Source organism: Rhinoraja longicauda, unplaced genomic scaffold (genome assembly GCF_053455715.1).
Source record: "Rhinoraja longicauda isolate Sanriku21f unplaced genomic scaffold, sRhiLon1.1 Scf000140, whole genome shotgun sequence".
NCBI lineage: Eukaryota > Metazoa > Chordata > Chondrichthyes > Rajiformes > Arhynchobatidae > Rhinoraja > Rhinoraja longicauda.
Genome location: NW_027601358.1, coordinates 195,495 through 213,103, shown reverse-complemented (window position 1 = coordinate 213,103; position 17,609 = coordinate 195,495).

The following is a 17,609-nucleotide window of genomic DNA, read 5'->3' as shown; positions in this document are numbered from 1 at the left end:
CAATGGTCGGAATGGACATGGAGAGCCAACGAGCCTGTTTCCATGCTGTATCTCTGAACTAAAGCAGATTAAACCTCCTCCTTCTTGATCACATGTCCCTAGAATATCAATATCCCCTCCATGATCGCACTATTCTCTCCTTGCTGAATGCAGGTGCAAAGTACTCAGGAGGAATGGCAGACCCATGTCACGGCGGAGGCAGTTGTAGGCTATTGTAGCTGTAATGCACAGTGGGATGCTCAGGCTTTATACATCCCCAGGCTGCAGGCCTGAGATCATGAGATCAGACAGGCTTCCTATACGACATGTTCCAACCACAAGTTCTTGCAACTACCAGAGGTACACTCCCTGCTCTTACCACAGGCACCAGAGCCTGCAGCAGAATAGGACAATAATGATAAACAGTCAAAATGATCAACATGCCCTAGAATATCAATATACCCCTCCGTGATTGCACTATTCTCTCCTTGATGAATACAGGTGTGTAAGGGGTTTCTGCGCCGAGCTTTCGCCCGACCTAAGGTCCCCGTGCCTTGCTCTGATCCCTTGACCAGGCCGTGCACACTGGTTCCCCGTGAGTGGTTCGACCCACTCACCCCTTACGGTTCTAGACACTGGGCTTAGATGCAGGAGCTCTTATAGTGCAGAAAAAATTCAACCAGACCAGATTTCAAAACCAGGGTTGAAATGAAAAGGCTTTTATTCAGCACTTGGGACTATTGTCCATTAATATATTTATACAGTTCTATAAGACATATCTATAATACACATACCGAATACATGAATACCTTTGATTTATTAATCACGAAACGCACAGTTCACAAGACATATACCCGAATACCCTTTTCGCTGAAAACTTAAAAACACACAGTTCCACGAGACATATATCCGAATACCTTCTTCGCTGAATTCTTGAAACACACAGTTCCACAAAACATATACACGAATACCCTTTTACTTATAATAATAATAATAATAATAATACATTTTATTTATATAGCGCTTTTCATATACTCAAAGACGCTTTACAGAGATTTTGAGAACATAGGGAAATTAATAAATAGATAAATAAGTAAATAAATAAATGAACAGAGAAAGGAGACAGTAGGTGAGGTGACCTTCAGTGGTTCTTATGAATTCTTAAACACAGTTCTGCAAGACACATACACGACTGTAAGATGGGGAACGTACGACGCATCGCAACCTTGACCAACCCATATTTTAATACACACCCAACGTTTATTCACAACCACCCTCCCCTCTACACTAAACTATGTCCAGGATATGTAGGATTTGGAGTGCATGCTCACCATGGGGCTATTACTGGGGTTACTGGCTGTTCGTTTTGCAGTATTTCTTCTCCAGTTGCGTGCCTGTTCCTCCCTCTTGCATCCGTTCTTCTTTCCGACTTTCTTCTTGACTTCAGTTGACTTCGAACCCGGTTTTCTCTGCGCTTCTTGACTGTGTCTGTCTTGACTGCTTGCGTTCCCTGCAGGTTTTCTTCTCGAGTTGACTTCACTTATTCACCCAAAAGTAGTGGCCAGTTATACTGTTTCTGACCCGTCCTATCTCCCGCCAGATCTTGGAATCTCTTTGTTCAAAAAGATATGTATGAGGTTTTCTTCTGATCTGCGCTTATGTTCGGGGATACCGGGGATGGCCAGACGGTGTTAATTGGGATTTCGTTGTGAGGTGATGGGTGTTAACTGGTTTCCCATCACCTACCAGGTAGTTTTCTATGGGCTATTGTGCCCCCTCACTGAGATGAACTGTTTAGGTCGGCTTGGGGCATTGTGAGTATGCTGATGTCAGCGCCCCAGTGTCTGGACTCCGACCTGGTTTCGTAGGTTTCTGCATGGCCAATACCCATCCTTTGTTCTGGCCGTAGCTTTGCAGAAACCTAGAGACTGGGTTGTAAGGTTTTTTACCTTTTGTGGCTGGTCACGAGGTCCTGCAGCCATTTTAGGACCCACAGATTGTGACATCCTTTGGTAAACTGACTGCAGCCTTTCTCCGCTATCAGCCCCAGTCTCCCGTTTAAAATGTCCAAACTGCAGCTCTTTGGTTTTGTGTTGATTTCAGAATGAGGGAAAGCTTCTCAAATCTTACAGGTGCAAAGTACTCATTTAGTAACTCACCCATTTTCGGTGAATCCATGCATAAATTCTCTTATTTACCTTTGACTGTTCCAATCCCCTCCTTAGTTACCCACTTATTTGTCAACAATGAATAAAATATCTTGGGATTCTCCTTAATCCAACTTGCCATGGAAGTTTTGTTTTCTTCTTATTGTCTACATTTCTCAAGGGCCCAATTTCAGTTTCCTCATCCTTACATATGCTTCTTTTTTTCTTTTTGACTAAACTTGTCATCGAAGGTTCGTGAGCCTTGCCATTCTTGCCTTTCATCCTGTCTCCCCAGCTCATGCCTAATACTGATGTCATTGGCATCTTCTCAACTTAGCACTCTCCTCCAAGGTCCAGATTTATCCTTATCCGTAACTTTCAGAAAACATATGGAGTTGTGTTTACTGTTCCCAATATGCTCCTGCATTGAAACTCCAATCAGCTGGCCAGGCTCATTTCCCAATACAGGGTCCAGTATGGTCCCTTCCCTGGCTTGCCTGCAGTCCGTCTGTCTTTTGTGTTTTTTGTTGTTTTTGTATGAATTGTGGTTTTAATATGGTGTAGTGTTTGTATGTTATGTTTGGGGGTTTTGGGGGGGGGGGGGGGGGGGGTGGGAACGGGAACTGTAAAATTCTCTCTCCAGAACGGAGACGTGACCTTTGTTCTGTGCCGTGTCTCCGTTCCCGTTGCGGCCTACCACCGGCCATTCACCTGGGACCACCTGGGGCTCTGGTTCGCAGAGCCCGCGGTCCGGACTCACCACCTGCGGCGCTGGCTGCCTGCGGATGCTACGGGCGCGGCTGCGATTCGTCTCCGGAGGCTCCGGCGCGGGCCGCGTGGACGTCGGAAGCCCGCAGACCCCTGGATGGGGGCCGACATCGGGAGCTCCGGCAGCGGCAGCGTGTTCGCCCGCCCCGAATCGCGGGGCTTGGGTCAGCCCGCCACGGACCTTTCACCGTCCGGCGCGGCCTGAAATAGGCCGTTGACCTTTCACCGCCCAGCGGGGGCTTCAATATCGGGAGCCCTGACCGCCCCGACGTGGCAACTCCAACAGCCTGACCGCGGGACAAGACGGCAGGGAAGAGAAAAAGACATTTTTGGCCTTCCATCACAGTGAGGAGGGACTGGAGGAGACTCACTGTGATGGATGTTTCTTTTTGTTTGGTGTTAGTTGTGATTGTATGTGTTATTGCATTTTTATTGATTAATCTTATTGGTCTTATTGTTCAACTGCGGGTAATGTTTCATTTTACTACACATTTATGTGTATGTAACAAATAAACCACTATTGACTATTGACTATTGACTAGATATTGTCAAGAAACCCTCCTAGATGCACCTACAAAAATTCTGCCCCATCTAAGTTTGTGGCACCAAGGGGAGTTAAGTCCATATTGGAAAAATTAAAGTTACCTACTGGGGGTTGTGTAATTTTAATGCTTATTTAATGCTTTTATTGTTGGACTGTGGGTGACTGAATTTCGTCCAATATTGGATGACAAATAAAGCTATCTTGAATATTGAATCTTGAATCTTGCAACTCCTCTGTTGCTTTTACATTTTTCCCATATATCTGTTCCGGGAGTTTTCTTGGACACAATATTATTCTTCTAGAAAACAATACCTGTGCCACAGTGGCCCAAGGGCGACACAGTGACACAGCTGGTAGAGCTGCTGCCTCACAGTGCCCAGGACCAAAGTTTGATCCTGACCTTGGATGCTGCCAGTGTTGAGTTTGCCTATTCTCCCTGTTCCTACATCCCAAAGACATGCGGGTTTGTAGGTTATTTGGCTTCCGTAAATTGCCCCTGATGTGTAGGAAGTACATGAGAAAGCAGGATAGCATGGAATTAGTGTGTATGGGTGATCAATGGTCAGAATGGACATGGAGAGCCAACAAGCCTGTTTCCATGCTGTATCTCTGAACTAAAGCAGAGTAAACCTCCTCCTTCTTGATCACATGTCCCTAGGATATCAATATACCCCTCCCTGATCGCACTATTCTCTCCTTGGTGAATGCAGGTGCAAAGTACTCAGGAGGAATGGCAGACCCATGTCACGGCGGAGACAGTTGTAGGCTATTGTAGCTGTAATGCACAGTGGGATGCTCAGGCCTTATACATCCCCAGGCTGCAGGCTCATGAGATCAGATGGGGCTGTGGTCACACAGGCTTCCTATACGACATGTTCCAACCACAAGTTCTTGCAACTACCAGAGGTACACTCCCTGCTCTTACCACAGGTACCAGAGCCTGCAGCAGAATAGGACAATAATGATAAACAGTCAAAATGATCAAACAGGATTTATATCTAAGAGACACTCATTCAATAATTTGAGACGTTTGCTTAACATAATGCACTCACATAAACCTCATGACCAAGAGTTATCCATCATCTCACTGGATGCAGAAAAAGCGTTTGATCAAGTAGAATGGGATTATATGATTAAAGTATTGCAAAAATTTCAATTGGGAGAGAACTTTATCGCATGGATAAAATTATTATATAACAAACCTACGGCTAGAATATTAACTAACAATATATTATCCTCGAAATTTGAACTATCAAGGGGCAATAGACAAGGATGTTCACTATCACCGTTGTTATTCGCTTTGGTAATTGAACCCCTTGCTGAAAAAATAAGAACACACCCGGATATTTATGGTTATAACACAAAATATTCGAATAACAAAATATCCCTATATGCCGATGATGTACTACTGTACATCACAAAACCACAAATTAGTATACCAAACATATTAAATTTAATTGAGGACTTTGGATCCTTTTCAGGATATAGAATAAATTGGAACAAAAGTGAAATTATGTCGATAAATCCAAAAGACTCAACACACCTCCGGAAATTCCCTTTTAAAATAGCTACAGAAAAATTCAAATATTTGGGAATTGAAATTACTAGAAATTACCAGGATATGTTTAAAGCCAATTATAAAATGATCAACATGCCCTAGAATATCAATATACCCCTCCGTGATTGCACTATTCTCTCCTTGGTGAATACAGGTGCAAAGTACTCATTTAGTAACTCACCCATTTTCGGGGAATCCATGCATAAATTCTCTTATTTACCTTTGACTGTTCCAATCCCCTCCTTAGTTACCCACTTATTTGTCAACAATGAATAAAATATCTTGGGATTCTCCTTAATCCAACTTGCCATGGAAGTTTTGTTTTCTTCTTATTGTCTACATTTCTCAAGGGCCCAATTTCAGTTTCCTCATCCTTACATATGCTTCTTTTTTTCTTTTTGACTAAACTTGTCATCGAAGGTTCGTGAGCCTTGCCATTCTTGCCTTTCATCCTGTCTCCCCAGCTCATGCCTAATACTGATGTCATTGGCATCTTCTCAACTTAGCACTCTCCTCCAAGGTCCAGATTTATCCTTATCCGTAACTTTCAGAAAACATATGGAGTTGTGTTTACTGTTCCCAATATGCTCCTGCATTGAAACTCCAATCAGCTGGCCAGGCTCATTTCCCAATACAGGGTCCAGTATGGTCCCTTCCCTGGTTGGATCTAGATATTGTCAAGAAACCCTCCTAGATGCACCTACAAAAATTCTGCCCCATCTAAGTTTGTGGCACCAAGGGGAGTTAAGTCCATATTGGAAAAATTAAAGTCACCCACTGCAACTCCTCTGTTGCTTTTACATTTTTCCCATATATCTGTTCCGGGAGTTTTCTTGGACACAATATTATTCTTCTAGAAAACAATTCCTGTGCCACATTGGCCCAAGGGCGACACAGTGACACAGCTGGTAGAGCTGCTGCCTCACAGTGCCCAGGACCAAAGTTTGATCCTGACCTTGGATGCTGCCATTGTTGAGTTTGCCTATTCTCCCTGTTCCTACATCCCAAAGACATGCGGGTTTGTAGGTTATTTGGCTTCGGTAAATTGCCCCTGATCTGTAGGAAGTACATGAGAAAGCAGGATAGCATGGAATTAGTGTGTATGGGTGATCAATGGTCGGAATGGACATGGAGAGCCAACGAGCCTGTTTCCATGCTGTATCTCTGAACTAAAGCAGAGTAAACCTCCTCCTTCTTGATCACATGTCCCTAGAATATCAATATACCCCTCCCTGATCGCACTATTCTCTCCTTGGTGAATGCAGGTGCAAAGTACTCATTTAGTAACTCACCCATTTTCGGTGAATCCATGCATAAATTCTCTTATTTACCTTTGACTGTTCCAATCCCCTCCTTAGTTACCCACTTATTTGTCAACAATGAATAAAATATCTTGGGATGCTCCTTAATCCAACTTGCCATGGAAGTTTTGTTTTCTTCTTATTGTCTACATTTCTCAAGGGCCCAATTTCAGTTTCCTCATCCTTACATATGCTTCTTTTTTTCTTTTTGACTAAACTTGTCATCAAAGGTTCGTGAGCCTTGCCATTCTTGCTTTTCATCCTGTCTCCCCAGCTCATGCCTAATACTGATGTCATTGGCAACTTCTCAACTTAGCACTCTCCTCCAAGGTCCAGATTTATCCTTATCCGTAACTTTCAGAAAACATATGGAGTTGTGTTTACTGTTCCCAATATGCTCCTGCATTGAAACTCCAATCAGCTGGCCAGGCTCATTTCCCAATACAGGGTCCAGTATGGTCCCTTCCCTGGTTGGATCTAAATATTGTCAAGAAACCCTCCTAGATGCACCTACAAAAATTCTGCCCCATCTAAGTTTGTGGCACCAAGGGGAGATAAGTCCATATTGGAAAAATTAAAGTCAACCACTGCAACTCCTCTGTTGCTTTTACATTTTTCCCATATATCTGTTCCGGAAGTTTTCTTGGACACAATATTATTCTTCTAGAAAACAATACCTGTGCCACAGTGGCCCAAGGGCGACACAGTGACACAGCTGGTAGAGCTGCTGCCTCACAGTGCCCAGGACCAAAGTTTGATCCTGACCTTGGATGCTGCCAGTGTTGAGTTTGCCTATTCTCCCTGTTCCTACATCCCAAAGACATGCGGGTTTATAGGTTATTTGGCTTCCGTAAATTGCCCCTGATGTGTAGGAAGTCCATGAGAAAGCAGGATAGCATGGAATTAGTGTGTATGGGTGATCAATGGTCGGAATGGACATGGAGAGCCAACGAGCCTGTTTCCATGCTGTATCTCTGAACAAAAGCAGAGTAAACCTCCTCCTTCTTGATCACATGTCCCTAGGATATCAAAATACCCCTCCCTGATCGCACTATTCTCTCCTTGGTGAATGCAGGTGCAAAGTACTCATTTAGTACCTCACCCATTTCCAGATCCAAGCATAAATTCTCCAATTTATCCTTGACTGGTCCAATCCTCTATCTAGTTACCCACTTGTTTGTCAACAATGGGTAAAATATCTTGGGATTGTCCTTAATCCTACTTGCCATGGGAGTTTCATTTTCCTCCTATTGTCTATACATTTCTCAAAGGGCCCAATTTCAGCTTCCTCAAACTTCCTTTTTCTTTTTGACTAAACTTGCAGCATCTCTTGACATCCAAGGATCCTGAGCCTTGCTATTCTTGCCTTCCGTCCTCTCTCCCCAGCACGTGCCTAATACTGATGTCATTAGCCTCACCTCAATGTAGCACATTCCCCGAAGGTCCAGGCTTATCCTTGTCCGTAACTTACTGCAAATATATGGAGTTGTGTTTGCTGTTCCCAATATGCTCATGCATTGAAACTCCAATCAGCTGGCCAGGCTCATTTCCCAATACAAGGTCCAGTATGGTCCCTTCCCTGGTTGGATCTAGATATTGTCAAGAAACCCTCCTAGATGCACCTACAAAAATGCTGCCTCATCTAAGTTTGTGGCACCACCGGAGACCGAGTCCATATTGGGAAAATTAAAGTCACCCACTGCAACTCACCCTCTGCTTTTACATCTTTCCCATATATCTGTTCCAGGTTGAGTGGTTGCGCATGCCTTTCGGCCTTAAAAACGCAGCTCAGGCATTCCAGCGTGTGATGGACCGTGTGGGTCGAGGTTTGCCGTTCGTGTTTATTTACCTCGATTACATTTTGATTGCCAGCCGTTCGGTCCAGGAGGACTTAGTCCACCTCCGCACTATATTCCAGAGGCTGCAGGACCACGGCCTGATTCTCCATCCGTCCAAATGCCAATTCGGCCTGTCGGCGGTAGATTTTTTGGGTCACTGGGTTACATCGGCCGGAGCCACTCCTTTGCCAGCTAAGGTGGAGGCGGTCCGCTCTTTTCCACGTCCTACTACCATCATGGGTTTGCAGGAATTCGTGGGCATGGTGAACTTTTACCACCGGTTCGTGCCTGCAGCAGCTCGGGTCATGCGCCCCCTTTTTCAATGCCTCGCGGGTAACCCCGCCGAGTTGGTATGGTCCGCATCTGCAGAGACGGCTTTTGTCGCGGTCAAATAGGCCCTCGCCAACGCCACCATGCTGGTGCACCCGCGCTCCTCCGCCCCCACGGCGCTGACGGTGGACGCCTCAGACGTGGGGTGGGGTTTTGGAGCAGCAGGTCGAAGGTCAATGGCAGCCCCTGGCGTTTTTCAGCCGGCAGCTCTCGCGAGCCGAGCTCAAATATAGTGCGTTTGATAGGGAGCTCCTGGCCCTCTATTTAGCAGTCCGCCACTTCCGTTATTTTTTGGAAGGCCGTTCTTTTGTGGCCTACACGCATCACAATCCTCTGACATTCGCTTTTGCTAAGGTTTCTGATCCGTGGTCGGCTTGCCAGCAGCGGCACCTCACCCTAATTTCGGAGTTTACCACCGATGTCCGTCATATTGCGGGTAGGCTTAATGCTGTTGCTGATGCCCTGTCCCGGCCGGCCATTCCCTCCGTAGCCGCGGTAGGTGGACAGGTGGATTTCCAGGAGCTAGCGGAGGCTCAGCGCCTGGAAGGAACTGCCGCGGTGTACGCCTCCACATCCTCGGGACTGCGTTTGGAGCAGGTGGCGTGTGGCCCCACAGGTACCAAGTTGTGGTGTGACGTTTCCCTTTCACGCCCCCGCCCGGTGGTGCCTGCCGCCCTGCGACGTAAGGTTTTTTAGGTCATTCATGGCCTGGCACATCCGTCCATCAGGGCGACTTCAGCCATGGTGGCTGCCCGGTTTGTCTGGCACGGCCTGCGGAAGCAGGTGGCAGCCTGGGCACGGGCCTGTATTCCGTGCCAAACCTCCAAAGTTCATCGCCATGTCCAGCCCCCATACCAGATTTTCGAGGTTCCCCCAGTCCGTTTTTTCCACATCCACGTGGATTTGGTGGGTCCATTGCCTTATTCCAGGGGTTATACTCATCTCCTGACGGTGGTGGATCGGTTTACACGTTGGCCGGAGGCGCTCCTATTGTCGGACACCTCGGCGGCCTCCTGTGCACGGGCCCTGGCGTTGCATTGGGTGGCCCGTTTCGGCGTCCCGGCTATCATCACCACAGATCGGGGAGCCCAGTTCACCTCGTCCCTCTGGGCCGCGCTGGCACAGTTGTATGGGTCTCGCTTACAGCAGACCACCGCCTACCATCCCCAATCCAACGGGATGGTTGAGCGCTTCCATCGGCAGCTGAAGGCGTCCCTCTGTGCCCGACTGACCGGCCACGATTGGGCTGACCAGCTGCCTTGGGTCCTCCTCGGCATTCGTACGGCCCCGAAGGCCGAGCTAGGCACATCCTCGGCCGATCTCGTCTACGGTTTGCCCCTGCGGGTACCAGGTGACATCCTCCCATCCGCCTCCGCTTTGCCACCACCCGTTACGTCGGTGTTGGGTTCCCTCCGGGCACGGGTAGGTTCTCTGGCTCCAGTCCCGACCTCCTGGCACGGAAGCATGGCGGTCCACGTCCCGTCGGACTTGCGGGACTGTGATTTCGTGTTCCTGCGGAAAGATTCCCACCGCTCCCCTCTTCAGCCGGTTTATCAGGGCCCGTTTCAGGTACTGAAGAGAGGGGCTGTCACTTTTACCTTACAGGTGGGTAATCGCCAGGAACTCGTTTCCGTATCCCGGCTCAAGCCGGCCCATTTGGACCAGGACCTCCCTGTGTCGGTGGCCCAGCCACTGCGCCGCGGCCAGCCTATGGCCGCCCCCCTGCTGCCGCCAGCGGCGCCTTGGTTGCCACCCCTCAGCCCCCCGCCGCCTATGGTTGGGCCCGGGCCCCCGTTCCCAATCAAGCGCTCTCCATCGCCTATGCCCTCCACTTCCATGGCCCCTCCATCGCCTCCGGCGGCGGCGCCCTCCCCGCCTCCCGTCACATTGGCGGTATCGGGTTCCCCCCACCGTACGCGTTCCAGGAGGGAGGTCCGGACACCCGTGAGGTACGGTTTCGAGGGTTCTGAGGGGGGGGTCATGTAGGGACATACGGATTAGCGGGGGGGGTCTTGAACCCTCGGTTGGGCTAACGAGGCACGAGATGCGGGAGCGCGAGGTATAGTTGTGTCACTGGCAGCATCCAAGGTCAGGATCAAACTTTGGTCCTGGGCACTGTGAGGCAGCAGCTCTACCAGCTGTGTCACTGTATCACCCTTGGGCCACTGTGGCACAGGTATTGTTTTCTAGAAGAATAATATAGTGGGTAACTCCCCAGGGCCTCATGGGATCTATCACAGATCATTGAAAATACAAGAGTGGAGACTGCTGGGGCCTTGACAAAGATCTTTGTATCCTCTTTAGCCACATGCAAGATCCCAAAGTTCTGCAGGTACCCCATTGCAATTCTTTCATTTGAGGCAGGAAATAAAGACAAATCAGGTAATTCATAGGATGGTGAGCCTGTGGTAGAAAAATTGGTGGAGAAGATTTTTAGGGATAGAATCCTAATCTATCCATAATAAGTCTTTTTAGGGATAGTCATCATGACTTTGGGAGGGGGAGATGATATCTTAAAAAAATGGTTGATTTTTTTGAGGAGGTGACAAAGATGATTGAACGTAGGGCAATGGGTGTTGAATAAATAGATTTTAGTAAAGTTTTCAACACAGGCCTTCATGGTAGGCTGATGTAAAGGCTAAAGTACATGAGATCCACAGAGACTTGATAGATTGAATTCAAAGTTGATGTGCACAATGTGAGAGGGACCCCTCCTTCAGATGCCACTCTGATCCCTCTCATTGGCTGACAGGCCAGGAGAGGCAATTCTCAGCATCATTGGTAACAGCGGGGGCACAATTAGCTTATATTGGTTTGGTCACCAGAACCTTTTCAGCCTGTTCCCTATAAACCTAGGCATTCTAGCGAAAAGGGAGAGTGTGGGAAAGGGAAAGGCAAGGGGCATGGGGCAAGGGGCAAAGGGCAAAGGGCAAGGGGCAAGGGGCAAGGCGCAAGGCGCAGGGCTCCCTGCTAGCTGTGTTCCCCTGTCACACGTCCGAGGAAGACTGAGTTACTGGGACAAAACTGAGACTGCCAGTACCATTGTGTGGTCAAGACTGGGCTGTCAGGAAAAAATCCGAGACAGCCAGCACTTCCACTGAGACTAAGGCCAAGTGGCCGGGGCAAGCCTGAGGTGCCAGTGCCTCGTCCTGTCCTAACAAGGGATTGCGCCCATGCATATGCAAAGACTGAGCTGGTCTGGCAGCATCTCCGGAGAAACGTCTAGGTGACGTATCGGGTCGAAATCCTTCTTCGGACTGACACTCTCACTCAGCCTGAAACATCATCTATTCCTTTTCTCCAGAGATGCTGCCTAAATGGTGCAGTTATGGATAGTGAGGAGGCTTGACGAATGATTCAGCAGGATATAGATAGGTTGAATATATGTGCAGAGAAACGACTGATGGAGTTTAATCTGGACACACTGCAGCCATGGTGTATCACTGTGGAGGGTGTGAATAGACTGGGTGCTCATTAAATGCGTTATTCACCTTGGTCATCTAGACATGAGTCAAGCATTCCGAGTGTCATTGGAAGTGCACGCATCTAGGGATGTGGAGAGTATTCATTATTGTCTTGATATTCTTTATAGACCATGGATTGAACAATGTAAGACCTGATTTGGATTCATAATCCAAGTAGCCCCAGAAACACCTTCACATTATAAACTTGGAGAATGCAGCATTTACATTGATTAAGCCTAGATGAATGGGAGGGTGGTGAGTGGATTGGAAGCAAGTGAGGAAACGTCCAAGTTCAGAAAGTGTGGGGCTGAGGGGAATGTGGATGGTGTTTTGATCTGCTGCCTTTGGTCACTTTTCACTGCTTTTCTCTGTACCTCGATACATGTGACAATAAACTAAACTGAACCGAGCTCTGTCTACCTAGATGACTGGATTGGTGTACTCAGATGGAATGTAAACATTTCATGACCCCTGCTGCCACTTTGACTCTGCTCCCACCTAGACCACTCTGACTCTTTCCCTCCCTTTGACATCTCTACCCCCATCTCTGGAGTTACCAGGTGAGTGTGTGTTTTGGTGGTTTATATGCAGTAGGTGAACGGGGGCTGTACCGCCAATTACTATTTGCTCTATCAGCACTTCCTCGTGTGGCCAGTTCACAGATCCGTTAATGAAAACACTTTTGTTTTATAGCAAATCTAACTTGGGAGATCCTACCGTTAATGTTCTGGCACTTAGGTGGCCGAAAAATGTCTGTAAGGTAAATGAAATTATTTGTGTGCCAGTCTGAGTGCTTTGATTGTGAGAGCATGCAAATAGTATCATTATCACAGAAGCTGCTTTAGAGATCATATTGCCATATTAATAATTAGAATCTGGATGGCATGACTGGTAGGTTTATGGATGTACCTGCTCCCAGTCAACCTTTGCCAGGTCCTGTTTCATGACATTCATATCATCCTTCCCCACTTCAGATCCTTAATTTCTAATCCTTGTATCTTTCCTTATCTACCTTGAAACGCACGTTTGGAACAATAAGTCAAGTCAAGTCAAGTCAATTTATTTGTATAGCACATTTAAAAACAACCCACGTTGACCAAAGTGCTGCACATCTGACTAGGAAAAAAAAGAAACATACAGTGGCAGGCAGCCAAACACAACGGCGCGGCCATCTTGAACAAAATGTTAATTCAATCACCTACAGTCCAACAATAAAAGCACTAAACAGGCACCCAAATTACCCAACCCCAAAAACCCCCCAAAACACAGTCCAACAATAAAAGCATTAAATAGGCATTCAAATCACACACCCCAAAACCCCCAAAAACACAGTCCAACAATAAAAGCATCAAACAGGCACTCAAACCACCCAACCCCAAAAACACACAAAAAAGAAACATCCATCAAAGAAACATCCATCACAGTGAGTCTCCTCCAGTCCTCTCTCTCCTCACTGTGATGGAAGGCCACAATGTCTTTCCCTTCTCCCGCTGTCCTCGCCCGCAGTCAGGTTGTTGTGGTTGCAGGCCGCACCGGACGGTCCACAGCGGGCCGAGCCCAAGGCGCGTCGCATCGCAGCCGCTCCCGCAGCCTCCGAATACGGCCGGCTCCGCCGATGATAAGTCCGATCCGGGGCGGGCGAACACGCTGCTGCCGCTGTTGCTGCACGTCGGGGCGGTCGTGGCTCCCGACATTGAAGCCCCCGCCCAGCAGAGAAATATCCCGCGGCCTATCTTAGGCCGCGCCGGACGGTGAAATGTCCGCGCCCCATGCCCCGCGATCCGGGGTGGGCGAACACGCTGCCGCTGCCGGAGCTCCCGATGTCGGCATCCACGCGGCCCGAGCCTAAGGCGAGTCGCAGCCGCAGTCGCAGTCGCAGCCGCTCCCGCAGGCTCCGAAGACGGCCGGCTCCGGTGGTGGTAAGTCCGATCCGCGGGCTCTGCGAACCAGAGCCCTGGAGGCCGACAGCTTCAGGAGTTGGGCTGATGGTAGGCCGCAGCAGGAACGGAGACACGGCCCAGAAAACAAAGGTCGGGTCTCCGTTCTGAAGGGACACATATTTACAGTGTTAAAGTTTCCCCCTCCCCCCCACATACACACATAGTACACAAATACAAAAACACCACATCACAACTACAATTAAGACCAAAAAAAAAAAAACCAACAAAAACACAAAGACAAATGGACCGCAGGTGAGCGGCAGCTGCTAGGGCAGTGCCACCATTTTGTAGTAAGGTTGAGAGAAGATTGGTGGTATAGTGGACAATGAAGAGGCTTGTCTCAGGTTACAACCGATTTGGATGAGAGTGTACAAGGCTTGATTAGTAAGTTTGTAGATGACAATAAAGTAGGTGGTATCGCAGATTGCAAAGAGGGTTATCAAAAATTACAGCAGGGTCTTGATCTGCTGGGCAAGTGGGCCGAGGAGAGGCAAATGGAGTTTTATGCAGATCAGTGCAAGATGTTAAATTTTGTAAAGTCAAACGAAGGTAGAACCTTCGCAGTGAATGGCAGGGGCCTGTGGAGTGTTGTAGAGCAGAGGGATCGGGCGGTGCAGCAGTAGAGTTGCTGCCTTACAGCGCCAGAGACCCAGGTTTGATCCTGACTACAAGTACTTGTCCGTACAGTGTTTGTAAGTTCTCCCCGTGACCTGTGTGGGTTTTCTCTAGGATCTCCGGTTTCCTTCCACACCCCAAAGACATACAGGTTTGTTGGATAATTGGCGGGGTATAATTGTAATTTGTCCCTAGTGTGTGTAGATTAGTGTTAATGTGTAGGGATTGCTCATCTGCGCACTCAGTGGGCCGAAGGGCCTGTTTCCACGTTGTATGTCTAAACTAAACTAAAAACTAAGCAGTGAAAGTGCTAGTGTAAAGTGTAGTTCCCTGAAAGTGGCATCACGGGTGGTTTGGGTTTTAAAGAGGAGATTTAGTGTATTGGCTTTCATCAGTCATAGGGAATGGATATGGTGAATGTACAGTTTTTTTACCCAGGATAAGAACTTGAGAGCATAGGCCTAAGGTGAGAGGGGAAAGAATTAATAAGAATTTCTTCACACAAAAGGGTGATAGGTATGGAAAATGAACTGCCAGAGGAGATCGTTGAGGCACGTACAATAACAGCATTTAAAAGAAATTTGGGCAGGCACATGGACAGGAAAGGTTTAGTGGGATATGGGCCATACCTAAGGAAATGGGACTAGCTTAGGTGAGGCACCTTGGTCAGCATGGACGAGTTTGATCAATGGGGCTGTTTCCATGATAACTCTTTACGACCGAGCACCCACTTTATGCAGGTATTCCAAATAAGACAATCCACTGTTCATTGTTACCAATGGAGTGTGTCGATGTTGAAAGGCTTCAAGAATACTGTACGAGCATCTCTGAAACTTGTTCTGTCACCACCTAATCGTTTGCCCTCAGTCAGCGATCCATAAAACAGCTGCATTCTGACATCAGACCCTCTTGTGACATGTCCTGCTCCTCTGATCTGTGATTCCTTCAGTAACGGGTACATGTTTTTAGTCTCAGAGATATAGAGTTCAACAGGCCCTTTGGCCCATTGCTGAACAGCTGTCACCAGTACACTAGTTCTATCATACACACTAGGGACAATTAACCTACAAAACCACACGTCTTTGGGATGTGGGAGGAAAGCAGAGCATCCAGAGGAAACACACGCAGTCACAGCAAGAACGTGCAAACTCCATATAGACAGCACCCGTAGTCAGGATCAAACCCGGGTCTCTGGCATTGGGAGGCAGCAGCTGTACTACTGCGCCAATGTGCCACCCATGGTGAGGAGGTTTATTTGGGACAGAATGTGTGTATCTGGATTTCTGTCTGAAGAGTGATTGGTTACATGGTGATATTGATCTAATAAGATGGGCAGAGCAATGTCAGGTGGAAGTGAGACCATATACATCAAAGGTCTAATAAGGGTAGAAGAAGAGGAAAGGTTATGGAGGTTAGGCCAGTGGTCTGCTCTTCCTGTGGGAGTTTGGGAACATTTCTGGTGTGTCTGACTACACCTGCAGGAGGCTGTGTCCAGCTGCAGCTTCCCACTGTGTAGTGCCGTGGAGAATTTGATTTACGGAGAACTTTGTTGACTGAATTTAGCAATTAGTCACACTGCAGGTAGAGAAAGGAAGGAGGTGGATGACCAGGAGGAGCAGTAAGTGCAGGCAGGTCGTGCAGGAGTGAGTGCCCTGTGGTCATTCCCCTCCCAGACAGAGTAGGTCTCTCAGAGGAAAGTTGCAGCAGTAGCCAAGGTGTGGCACCACAGTTGGCTGTGATGCACAGCAGGGCAAGGAAACATCTCAGTGAGCTGTGGTGTGGGGAAGAGATGGACTTCCCCTTGGCTCAGAGCGAGATCCCAGGATGGTTTGTTGCCTCTCACGTGTCAAGGACAGGGATGTCTTGGATTGGATCCGGGACATTGTGAAAGGGGAGAGAAAACAGCTGAGATTGTTGTACACAATGGTACTGACAACCTAGGCAGAACGAGAGGTGTGATCCGACAGGGTGAACTTAGAGAGTTTGATAGAAGTTTACAAAGCAGAACTTCCAGAGTGTAATCTCAAAATTCCTCTCAGTGCCATATGCCAATGATGGTAACACTAGAATAGATGAACGCATGGCTGAAGAACTGGTGCAGAAGACAGGCCTTTAGCTGATGAGATCACTGGGATAACTTCTGGGCAGGTGTGACCTGTACAAGAGGGACAGGGTGCATCAAAACTGGAAAAGGACTAACATCCTCTCAGGGAGGTTTGAGGAATGGGTAGTAACGGCTTTTGATACCTTCATTAATCAGGGTGTTGAGTAAAGAAGTTGCAATATTGTGTTACAGTTGCACAAGACTTTGAGGCTGCATTTGGAGTATTGTGTTCAGTTTTGGTCACTCTGCAATAGGAAGGATGTCATTAAGCTGTAAAGAGCACAGAGAAGCTAGAAGAGGATGTTGCCAGGACTTGTGAGCCTGTGCTACAGAGAGAGGTTGTGTCGGTGAGAACGTTATTCTTTGGAGTGCAGGAAGATGAGCAATGATCTTATAAAGGAGTATAAGGTCTTGAGGGGAATAGATAGGGTATTTTACCGAACGTGGGGGAATCAAGAACAAGAAGACTTAGGTTAAAGGTGAGTGGGGCAAGATTTGATTGGAACCTGAGGGTCAATTTCTTCACACAGAAGGTGGTGGCAACATAGATTACAGCCACCTGCTCCACGACCCTTGCCTCCTTTAACAACCTGGGATTATCCCTTCCAGTGCAAGTGACTTGTTAGTGTTACCTCCTCCTCCTCATCAGTTACCCCCACCCCCTCTCCCAGATCTGCATCCCTCCGCTTCTGGCAGCTCCCATTTCCTGATAACGGGTGATACAATGCCCTCAGCCATGTTCCAGCTGTGCCTCTACCTTGATGCAGATCACTCCGTTATACCCTGATCTCCTCACTCCGCTCATCCCATTTACAGGCCTTTGGAAGGCTCTGTTCCACTTTCCCTTGAAAAGCCTCTCTCCTTTTGTACTCACTGCCTCTCCCAACTCACCACATTCAGGTGGGTTTCCATTGAAGTCTCACCTTCCTCATGCTCACTCCTTCCTTCACTCCCTCCTGGGTGATCCAGGGAGCACCAGAGTTCCTTTACTTTTCCCTGGTGTGGGAATACTCCTCGTCTG